The following is a 12,120-nucleotide window of genomic DNA, read 5'->3' on the forward strand; positions in this document are numbered from 1 at the left end:
TCTTCTATCTTCTATCTTCTATCTTCTATCTTCTATCTTCTATCTTCTATCTTCTATCTTCTATCTTCTATCTTCTATCTTCTATCTTCTATCTTCTATCTTCAATCTTCTATCATTTATATTCTGTTTAATTCTTCTATCTTCTATATTCTGTTTAATTCTTCTATCTTCTAAATTCTGTTTAATTCTTCCTTCTCCTACATTCTGTACAATTCTTCTATCTTCTTCTACTATCTTCTTCTTCTATCTTTTTCTTTTATCCTCTTTTTCTATCTTCTTCTTTTATCCTCTTCTTCTATCTTCTACATTTTTTTATGAATAAAAATAATACGCTGTCCATATGTCACAATTTAACTCGAGAACGGATCAGCGGATCGGTATGAAATTTTGTATGTAGCGATTTCTGGAGCCCGGAAAGTATTTATGCAGGTTTGAGGCCCCTCTCTCCTCTGGAAGGAAGGTGTCCCATACAAGACACAAATTTTTGCATAACTCAAAAACTAATCAAGCAAATAAAACCAGATAAGGCATGTGGAGGTTTAAGAGGAGGAGGAGATCTAATGAAGCATATCGAACTAAATGCACCCAAAAACCAATGTATTACAAGCAGCGATACTTTAAGCAAATTCAGGGCGAAGCTGACCTCGATTGCTGATTTGCCTTTGAGTTTGAACGTATCTAGTATCAGATTTATCATGTATTTGCTGACTATACAATGAAATCTTTTTTACACGTTTTTCTACACGGTTTTTACGACGATTTTCCAAATAACGCTGTTTTTTCACGTGTTTTTTTTTAATAACGCATTTCTTTTGCATGATTTTTGTCCTCGCTTAAAACCGTTACAGGAGATAACAATAATGCTAACAGACTATAGTGGGGTGTTTTTGACACAGTTTCATTTTTACACGATTTTTTTAACGACGTTTTTCCAAATAACGCGTTTTTTTATTAATATGAATCAGTCTGGAGTCTGAAAAACTCCTCCTCCTGCGAAAAATACTTAGTTTGCTGAAACAAATACGTGTGCAAAAGTTTATTCAAACCAAAAATGGTCGATTTGGCATGTGAACGCTCCTAAGAGAACTCTCCGATAAATACTGTTTCGGAAAACATCAACATGACCCGAGTTGAAAATATTGTAAAAAGTGATCAATTTCACCCCATTTCATGGCACCAGCGTAAAAGAGAAGCGTAAATTTTGTTCATGAAGCCTTCAGGCCGTGTCCGATTCGCCTCAAATTATTTTTTAATCAAAATGATCGCGCAATGAAAGCTAATAATGTTAGTTATCGTTTAAAAGTTATCCCGCCAATGAAAAGGCAACTCTGCAATAACTTTGGCTTATCTCTATTCTGTGTCCCGACACTTCCTACTTCGGAACACATGAGCGAGTTCCGATTCAGTCGCCGTGACCCTAGCGGTTTGCAAGTTCAAAGCAGCCAACAAACGAGGTGGGGCACTGAAAAATGGACACTTCATTATCGAACTGTGTTTACCACATTCCGAAAACCGGACGAGAGAAGCGCAGATAACTCCAGAACTCCCAACTAATGCTTCGTCATGCCGATGTGGGGGAATCACACAGGCTAGCTCTATAAATTAGCGTGTTATCTCCGCCCGTGTCGGTGGTATGCAGGTTCACTTAGCAGTCCGGTGCGATGCCGGGTGCTGCTCCGTACGAGTCTGTGCACATGTTTGAAAAACAGTTTAATTTTCCGAGTGCCAATCGATAAGGTAACACGCGTTCCTCAGTTGTGTGGAGTTGCGCCACAGTGAAGCACAACAGAAACCCAGCAGGATATGTCGTTTCCTCACGGGACGGCAGGATAATGAATGCACTGGCGCACCTAGGTCGGTAGATGGCTTATTTCCGCCACACAATAGAGATAGGAACAAAACGGAAGGATGAGGTGCACCGACTCGCATCCTCTTCAGGTCACAAAGAGTGTTTGTTTTGGTCGTAAAATCGATCTCCGTATGTTATGCTGGGTGCCACATGCTGGGTCAAGCCTCGACATATGCTGTGTCCTGCCGTGGGGGGGAGGAGGGGAGAGAGCATTTTTCGGATGTTCCCAGCAAACATCAAATGCTTGTTCGCGACCGTCCGTTACTTTGGCCTAACAGATTGGTTACGTGATGGGGGTGATTTTTCGAATGCATCAGACAAAGTGATTGGCTTTTTTGCTGTTACCGTCTGTCGTGCGGTGTCCATCATGAAGGTAGATTAATATTTTCGATCTGGTACACCGAATGGTTCGTGTGTTTAAATTGAACCTATGTGTACAGTTGAACTTTTGTGTATCGCAACTGTCCGATAAAAGTTCCCTTCGTTCTGTCATCTAACTTTTATGTGTTACTCTTGCATAGCGACGCGCTGGATTTTCATATGTTTTGAGTTTCACACAAATGAATTTTTAAATCTCCATAATAAGCTGCTTTGAGCTTAATTTGTACATATATTTTAATTAGCTCCTGTTTAGTGTTTTCCAACACTTTTATCAAAAGCGCTCTTATTTGCTTGAAACCTAGAAGCCACCCACGTGCACACGGCTATGACACTGGAAATGGCACACAGACACAAAATTATGCCAAGTTCAGTGAGCGAGTTTCTATTTATATAATTTTTCTGCAGATAAACTTCTGTTTCGCTTCCGTGATTAAAAATTACAGTTCATATTTCAGGCCCTTCCAATTGCACACGTGTGCCGCATGGTGATGGCGAGAAAACTTACTGCCAATGTTCTGATTTAAGCGCGTCGTGCAAACGCGCGAATCGCAATTGCTCGCCGAATAAAAGCCATGCTGTAGATGTGAACTTTTTTTTTTGTTTGTTTTGGTCCTCTTATTTTGAATACCTCCAAATGCGGCCTCCGGATCTCGGTGCTTGTGGTGAAGTGGCTCAGTTCGGGGAGACTGGTGCGGTGTGGGGCGGTTGAAAGTTTTCAGAGCATTATTTGTGCGAAACTCTACACACAACAGGAAAACTTCAGCAAAGTATCGAATTGTTTGCTTTACTTGCTACAATCACACAGGCGTAGCAATTGGAGGACGAGCAAATAAAAATGAAAGATGATTAGGTAGAAGAAAGAGGAGTGAGAAGAGTGTAGGCTTTGCAAAAGTTTCATGCGTACGCCTCAAGGTGCGTTGTGTTACCGAGGAATGGGGTTGCATAAAATTGTTCGTTATTGAATTGAGCTGTAAAGGAAGAGGCAGTTTGCCGACATGGGAGCACTTCAGCAAGCAAATTATGTCACACCACAGTATCCGCGGGAGAGCCACCCTAAGACTCTACCAAACCAACCAATGGCTTCGAGGAAATCCATTCCACTGAGTTGATATTACACACCATCGCGGGTAGCCTCGATGTGGCCTCTACAAACTCTGCAGCGGATCGAAGCGGGGATTGCTGGAATGGGAAACCTCTGCCCTCCAATGGCTTGTGCACCGTGCAGCGAAACGATGACTCACCTGTTATACCTGTCTGTAATGCCAACTGTTGTCGTTGTTGTTGGATCACGTCTCACCGCAGCTTACACGATGGGTTCTTCTGAATGGTTGTTTGGCTGCATACTTCTTCTGTGCCATTTTACCTCGCTCGCTCACTCTCCCTCTCGCTGTCCCATCTAGTGTGGAGTTGTATGTGCACAAATAACATGCACTACTTCTGTTCGGTCCCAACTGCATGCATGCTGAGAGGTTTCCAGTTTGTAGCAATAGGCTCTGTCGGTTCTTTTGTGTTCCACAAAAAGGCATTTTCTTGCTACTTTGCCCGCCGACTTTCCTACACCCACTGACTGTGAGGACTGTGTGGAGGTATGGCTATCATCTTTTTCGGAACTTTTCATGAGACTGCAGATTTTTGGAATTGGAGGCATACTTCAGGAGAATCAACTCAGCAGGCACACGAACAGGGCAGCAAAGCTGTTTATTACATGGGATTGAGCCGTATTGTATGGGGCAAAATTGCACAATTAAAACTGTGTACCATTTTCCTGCTATACATTGCAGCGCACAAGCTCCATTAGACAATAAGAGCAACTCGTTCGGTTCGATGGGTGTGTATGTGTATGTGTGTTTGCATGGTCATTTACTTCGGATGACCAGGTTTAATGAAGTTCTGAAGCAAGTGCTTGCCTAGTACCGGCGTCTATAGAATTAATTGAATAGGAGATATCCCTGGTGTTTTAGCCTTAGCTGGGGCTATTGAATGGCAGTCTCTCGGATTCTGACCATTCAGCATGTAAGCGAGACTTTCGAATGTGATAGCATTGAAGTATTATGCTAATGGGCAAACCAAGCGCAAATTGTTGTTTCGGAATTACGCACGTAAATCGGTATGGTGGCAAATATGATTGGTCCGGGGAAGACATGGAGGGACGGTTCGGGTAAATTGATTTATTTGGCCCGCTTTGTTTTGGGATTGTGAACTTCAGTAGCAGCAGTGTTTTGTTGTCTTAGATAGAGAACAAGGATGTTCTCAAATGTAGATTTGTTTCTGGAATGTCTGTTCATTGTTATGCTTGTAAATGGTTGGTTCAGCTTTCTGATAATTGAATTTTCGTTCAGGATTGTTACGAAAAGTGCCAACCAGGAATTTAGTGTAGCTAATCTGTGAGGGAGCACTCTTGAGGAAAAAAAGTTTACTAACAAATCCTAATTTCACCCAATCGAAAGGGGGCAATAACCAAGAAGGAAGAAGGCTGAAAGGTGATGCGGGATGCTGCACATATGGCGATAAACAGGAACAAACTAATCGCTGAGGTGGACCAGGTGTGTGTGCAGAAAAAGATGGCGCGAATTCCAACCGACAACTGACGGAATAATTTTCTTATATTTTTCTCTGCCAGTACGACAAAATATCTTCAAGTAGTCAACTTTACATGTTTCCTAAGTCAAACCAACTCCAGAACAGAGCTAGTTGAATTGTTCCGAATGCTAAATGAAAATACAATTTTACCCAAAGGCGATTGATCTTCCACAGCTTTTTAGCAGCTTTGCAACAAATTTTAAAAGAATTAATACTTTTCTTCTCAGCTTCTTGACCTTTTTGTTTCTGGTTTTCTTTTATATTTGTGTTTTTTTCTTTTCTTTCTTTTTTTTCATTCTCTCTTTAATTCTTGTTCCAATTATTGTTTCTAATTACTGTTTCTATCCTCCTGTATCGTTCGTTTCGTTGTTTTCTCCGACAAAACAACACAGAAGCTTTTGAAATTGTAAAAAGTATAAGTGGAGCCCTGATTGCATTAGGTTCACATTTTCTAACGTAAATTAATACTAATGCTGTCATTTCTGTGGGTGTGACATTTGACACACGGTTGTCGAAGGTTTGATACATGTTGTGTACCGTAAAATATGTTTCTGCTCTGAAATTTGTTACTTTATTTTTATTAAAGTCTCATTTTACGCGGAGATACGTAGCGCGGTTAAAACTGAGTTCTAAAATCCCCGTAAAAAAACTTCATTTGCAGAAGGTTATTAATCATTTCTGCTAAATACTTTCGAAAAAGATTCACAAGTAGTGTTATGTTCACCTGCAATCGAGTTGAAAAATTAACAAGCTGAGCTTGTTGCTATGATGGCTCTGAAGTTACAAAGCACTAGTAGGACTCGCAAATTTGTATTCCTAGTATAGGGACATCACATTGTGAGGTATATTGATAATCATAAATGTGAAAAAATTATCTTTAGTAAATTATTACCTGAAAAAATCCTTTCTAATCTTCCTGTTAGTTTCTCTTTTTTCCCCGAAAAGAGCTTTTAATTATTTCCATATCAACTCTAACATACTCTCCCTCTCTTCCTGCGAATGTCGCTTTTGCTGCCTGATCCCTTTTTTATTTTCCTTACATTTTTTGTTTTTTCTTTTTCTATTTCTCTGTTTCTTTATCTCTCTTTTTCATTATATCTCTCTCTCTCTTTTGTTTTCTTTCCCTTTCTTATACTTTTCTTTCTAATCTTTCTTACTCATCCTTTTTGATCGCTTTACTCTATTTTTTTCTTCCTTAGCATTAATGCAAAACTGTTTTATCCTTCACTCTTCTTTTTAAAGCTTTAAAGAGTGATCTTTCATCGCGGGTAGAATAAATGAAACTGCTTTTTCTGATTCATTTCCGTCTGTTGTCCGTCAGTTTTTCTTTCTCAATTTTTTACTTTTTTTCGATCCTTTCTTCTCCTCTATCTATCTATCTCTCTTTCATTCTCGAAAAACGATATGTTATCATTATCCACATTTTTTCTTCTTTCTCGCTATTAGTTTTCTATCCTTTTCCTCATTCTCTCTACTTGTAGCAACCATTTTTCCACCGTTCAGGGTTTTCTTGTTTACTCTGTTTTCATTCCGTTCTATCAGTTTCTTTGTTTTACTCTTCTCCTATGTTTCTCTCTCTTTTTCTCTCTCTCTCTCTTTCTTTCTCCTTCTCTCTTTCTCTCTCTCTCTATCAGTTTCTTTGTTTTACTCTTCTCCTTTGTTTCTCTCTCTTTTTCTCTCTCTCTTTCTTTCTCCTTCGCTCTCTCTCTCTCTCTCTCTCTCTCTCTCTTTCTCTCTCTCTCTCTCTTCTCTCTCTCTCTCTCTCTCTCTCTCTTTCTCTCTCTCTCTTTCTCTCTCTCTTTCTTTCTCTTTCTCTCTCTTTCTCTCTCTTTCTCTCTCTCTTTCTCTCTCTCTCTTTCTCTCTCTCCCTCTCTCTCTTTCTCTCTCTCTTTCTTTCTCTCTCTTTTACACTCCCTTGTTCTGCTCTCCCAACTCCTACATGTTTATTTATATACAGCAATTCTGTGCAAAAAAAGCATATCCGATTTCTTTTTGCTCCGATCATGCCCGATATTGGAAAGTTTTGAATACCAAAAATTCGACTTTTTTCAAAAGTTACAATTTTCAAACATCCATAACTTTTGTACCGTTTGACCGATTTTGAATATTTTAACGCCAAATTGAAGGTTGTAAATGGGTCTTCCAAGGAAAATTACCGAACAGTACATTAAAACAACAATGCGAAAATCATTAAAAAAATCGTATTTTTTTTAATATTTTGTTTAGATTCCTCAGAAAATTTTACATAAAATATCAAATTTTGACGGAACTGCATTTTTTTATTTCGAAGATGATTTTTTTCAATCTTTTATAACACTGTGCCGTTTAATGAAATCACCATGCGGTTACTGCAATGCATGATGTGAACGCAGCTGAATTATTTAGTGACAATAAATTGCTACATTAAAGTGTTACTCGAAAGGCTAACCAAAAATCACTTTTATAACAAGGTACACATGAAATAATCACCTTTTTCTTTGCTTCTGGCCCTTTCTTAGTTTCTGACCTTTTCTAATACTTTTTTTCTTAATCTTCTTTCTATTATTCTTTAAAATTTCCTTTCCTTCTTTCTTTTTCCATTTCATGATTTTTTCAAGTTATTGTTTCTATCCATTTTTTACCAATCATCTTAATTTCTTACAATCGTTCACTCTATCTTGATTTATTTTCGTCGTTCTCGTCATTTTTACTCTTTACTATCGCTAATTTTCTTTCTCCTTTCCTAGGATTGCTTCTCTTCTTCATTATCTCCAATCCAATCCACCTCTTTTACTCTATCTTCACAGGTTTCTTATGGGTTTCGAATGCGAGACCTTCCAAAGAAAATCAGTAGCATTTCGCTACCCTACAGGAATGAATTTTATCCAAGAATTGATTTTTATTTCACAAGTTTTATAATATTTTCAGCTGTATCAAATCTATTGTATCTTTTTTTTACTGGTTCAGTTTAGACTTTTTTTTCACTGCGGTGTTTTCTGTACTCCGCACTTCATATTATTGGCAGTATCACTATTGAAGTAAGTGATACGCTCATCATTTATACCCATGTTTGTGTGTAAGCTACCTCTCCGTTGCAAGGTTACTGCTCTATTATACCGAGCCTCTGACCATCCTAACAATATCGCCTAGATACAATCCCCTGGAGAGAACTTTCAGGCGTTACTCAGGCCAGTTTTATTATAATAGTGACTTATTCTCAGATAGAAGAAAGGGTATGTGATGAGGAGCCTGAGAATAAACCAATAGAGCTTATCATGCCAGATCTCACCAATACAGGCTTAGTCGTGTATCCTTATAAAATCGAATTTTGTTTCCACCAGCGTGTTGATTATTTGCAACCAAAAATAAAACTTGTATTAGTGAAATCGACCACTAATACTAGCGCAGATAGAAAGGTCTATGCTTAAGTCATTTGACAACCAATTGGGTTGGTTCTATTGAGATTCGAACCCACGACCACCCATTTGTCAAAGCGGACTCTGTAACCTTGCGGCTACGGAGCTCTCTAAGTTTAGACCTTAGGTTCATTTTTTCTGTTTTAGGTTTAGCCTGCAATAGAAATATTAACCCATTTTAATGCTCCACTTGCATACTTGCATACAACAGATTTACGCCATTACGTTTGTCAAAGCTTCATTACATTTGAGCCTCAGTTAACTTTTTTATCCAACTACATTTTTTCGTGAGCGCTTTTTCCTGGGTCAATTCAACCGATTTCTAATTTTTTAACCTATGATAGGTTTTTGTCTCTTTCTATCATTTTCATTTCGATTTTTTATTTTATTCATAAGCCGTACGAGATTTATTATCTCTGACGTCCCCAGACTTTCACACCAAATGCACCAATATAATTGAATCTTTTTCGGGAATTTTTTCTAGTATATTTTAATGATCGATCAATAATTCTATTTTTTTTTCGTAGAAACAAAAATCAAAACTAAATTTAAGTGTCTTACAATCAAGTCTGAACTAATTTCAAAACTCCACGTCCAAAAGTTAACTTTTTCCCAAACGTTCTCGTTTTTTGTTACGTTTGCATCACAATTTTTTTAAACTACTATAGCTGAAAATGACCCGCAACAAAACGAATTACAGATAAATTCATATCCAGGGACAAAACCACATATTTGTACGTCTGATTTTCTTCTGGAATATAAAGGTTTACACCAAAGACTCAATAAAGTGGAATAAAGTGACATTACCTGTTTATTACTGCACAAAGTACATTGAACCGCAAAGTAAGACGGCTCCACGAGGACAGCATTTTCGCTTACGTTGCTTGCTGCCATCCTCTCAAGATGCAAAATACTCTTGACATAAGAAAGAACTGTTATCTGCTGCTCGAACCACGCGTGTCTGTGTGTCGCTCGAGTCAAGCCAAGCGAACGGAGCTCGCCAACCAAACAAGCATCATGTGTCTCTTTTTCTGCAACAAAGTTTATTCTATGCATTATTCATTCTCGCACTCACTCACAAAAGGGCTTTCGAATTCCTGATGCCAGCTCCCGGGGAACGTGTCTAGCAGCAACAAGTACGTATTTACCGCACGTCGTACCTTTGTCCAACATGAAGACTTTGCAATATACGTAGAAAAAGATAGCAACAGATTTGACTTCACCCGATGGATAGTGTTATAACTTCACAGAAAAAAAATCAAAATCACTTTCATGCATAGCGAGTCATTATCACCCTATACAGACTAAATTAGTGTTCTAAGCTAAATGTACGGTTCGAGTATTAAAAAATATCGTAAAACCGAGAGTGGAGCTCTCCTCAGCCGCGGAAAACTCCCGACGGACGGGATGATACTAAGCGCAACAGTTCTACCTAACGATGTATGCAAAACTCGGACGAATCCGGTCCCACAACCCGCAGGAAAATGCAAACGATAAAAAAAACTTACGGTACATTCATTGCCCATTCAGCGCGACTGACTAGCATAGATAGGCAAATCATGAAATTACAGTAAGAAGACAAGAATAGTCCGATTACACTGATATTAGACTACACAAACCCAGGGTCGTAAAACAAAGTGGTACAATTGTGGAGCGAGAAAATAACGAATGGAATGGAATTATTCAAATTTTTCTCTTGCGAATTTCGAATGGCTGCAAAAAAAAACAAGTTTAAACCCATCTAAACAATCACCCATTGACGGTGTGACCGTGCATGCAGGGCTGCCTTGTCAAATTTGATCTGATTATCTGTTTACGGTTGTTGTGTTGGCCCGATTTATGCAGAGCGATACGGTACGCACTGGGTGCAGCAGTTGAGTAGCAGCAGCAACGTCGGTTTCCCACGAAAACGTCAAACAAGCAATGAAAAATGGCCAGAGCGACAGAGAAACAACGTCTAGCTTGCCATTCTGGCCAGCTAGCTTGGAATTGAAAAAAAAGCAGAAACGTAATATGTATACAGCCGCAGGTCTGCTTTGGGGTGGTTGTACAATAAGTAGCTGGAGCAATTGAGTTTTTACTTTTGCCAGAGTTTCTTCCAAGAAAGTTTTAAAATAACACACCGAACTTTTCGGAATAGGAATAAAATAAACGGAAACAATGAAGATAGTCACCCTAGTTGGAAGGGAATCTTCGGTGCGGAGAACGTCCGAGAAATCCTCATGGCACCACTTGTTTTAAGGCATCTGACGGCACTAATGAGCAGTAAAAATTAAGATTTTTTGCTACATTACGATCCCAAGGCCATTAGACTGGTAACTGTCAACAAGAAAAAAAAATCGTGACTTTCGGCAGGTTGTTGAGGCATACAATGTAACACTTCTTTTCATTTGACTCTCAGTAAAGTAAGGTTGAGAAGTTGAGCCCACCACAATTTTTTATGGGTGAAACAATAATTAAATGCGATAAAAAGATTCACGATGAAGATATGTACCTTTCGTTTAGATGGATTAAGATGGATTTTTTTCGTTCGTGTGAACTTGAAAGATACCTATTTAAATACTAGCATTAAAGTTTACTAAAACAATTTCTTTTCATTTTACTTTCAGAATATGACTATTTTACCCTCTCGTCAAGACTAGAAAAAGTGAGTAAACAACATTCACATTAGCTGTATTCATAACCAAAACATTGTCAGATGAATTCCAAATATAACAACATAACATAACATAATATAACATTACATTACATTACATCGCACATAAACCTTACAACCGAGGGAATCGGTACGATTCGTATTCAAAGTTAGGTACGTTTGCTCCCCTTCGATCTCCCTGGAAGAAATAAAGTCTTTCTCGCTTGCTTGAAGAGTGCGCAACAAAAGTCAGAAAACCTTCTGCACTGAAGAGAACTTATTCTTTTCCCTGTGGTCAATAAAGAAAAAGGCGTTTGATCTAAACCTTGCAATCAGATTACAAAACAAGAAATGTGAACATAATATTTGGTGAATAATCAATCGAATTTTACACAAATTTTGGAGAATTTTTTACCCTATAATCAACGCCCGGGTTTCTTTATATCACAGATATGTTCACAAGAGTAAACCTCATCTTAAGTTAACAACACTTAAGGTGAAACTCCGACTAATTGAGGCAACCATTAGTTATCTTTTTGTTTTTCTTTTTTTTCAATGCTCACTGTGTTCACTTTCCATACCGTACAATTGTTCTAAACGCACTATAATACTTTTCAGTAATTTTTTTTGGAACACGGTAAAAGGAAAAGTAAACATAGAAATATCTTTGAGGCCTTTTTTCTGTCATTTCCGCATATTTCCACAAACCAATGTTATGCCTAAATTATGGAAAGAATATTTTTTTTTATTTTTTTATTTTATTTAGACAGATCGATTAGAAAATAATTTTGGCAACACTGATGCAAATTATTGTATCCTTTAGCCAAAACTGAACCAAGTATTTTAGTATAATTAATCCGAAAAGTATACTTTTCATCTTAATTTAAAGTTAAAAATCGGTTAAATTAAAGTGTCAAGTGCAATGGATCAAAGTACTAGAGTGATCCGCGGTGGTTGGAATGAGGAGTAACATGATAAAAGTAAGGTTTTTTCAAGCAACGATGTTTCTAAATAAATATGAAAAATTGTGTTCTTTCAAGTGAAATCAAGTGTAAGACCTCTAGTGTACGAAGTCAGGACTGTTTGGTTCCATGGTTGATTATTTTTCTCGGTAAGTAACTGGTAATAAACTGATCTTTGACAAACGAAGAGAAATCCAAACAATCAAAGTCAGCGCCATTTACCAACCTTTCTTCAGATTCACCTTAATGTAGAAACCTAGTAACTCTCGCTCAAAGTGGACAGAGTAGATATAGCACAGCGCTGCGCAGATACAGAGC

At 38.0% G+C, this 12,120-nt stretch overlaps 1 protein-coding gene across 1 annotated transcript in view; it reads left to right on the top strand.

Moving 5' to 3' along the window:
* The window catches only part of LOC129716702 (uncharacterized), a 125,971-nt gene that overhangs the window by 78,294 nt on the left and 35,557 nt on the right, over window positions 1–12,120 (top strand). Inside the window, exon 4 of the mRNA XM_055666536.1 lies at window positions 10,815–10,852. The gene's annotated coding sequence lies outside the window, so the exon portion shown is untranslated. The remainder of the gene's footprint in view (window positions 1–10,814; window positions 10,853–12,120) is intronic.

Source organism: Wyeomyia smithii, chromosome 1 (assembly GCF_029784165.1).
Source record: "Wyeomyia smithii strain HCP4-BCI-WySm-NY-G18 chromosome 1, ASM2978416v1, whole genome shotgun sequence".
Lineage (NCBI taxonomy): Eukaryota > Metazoa > Arthropoda > Insecta > Diptera > Culicidae > Wyeomyia > Wyeomyia smithii.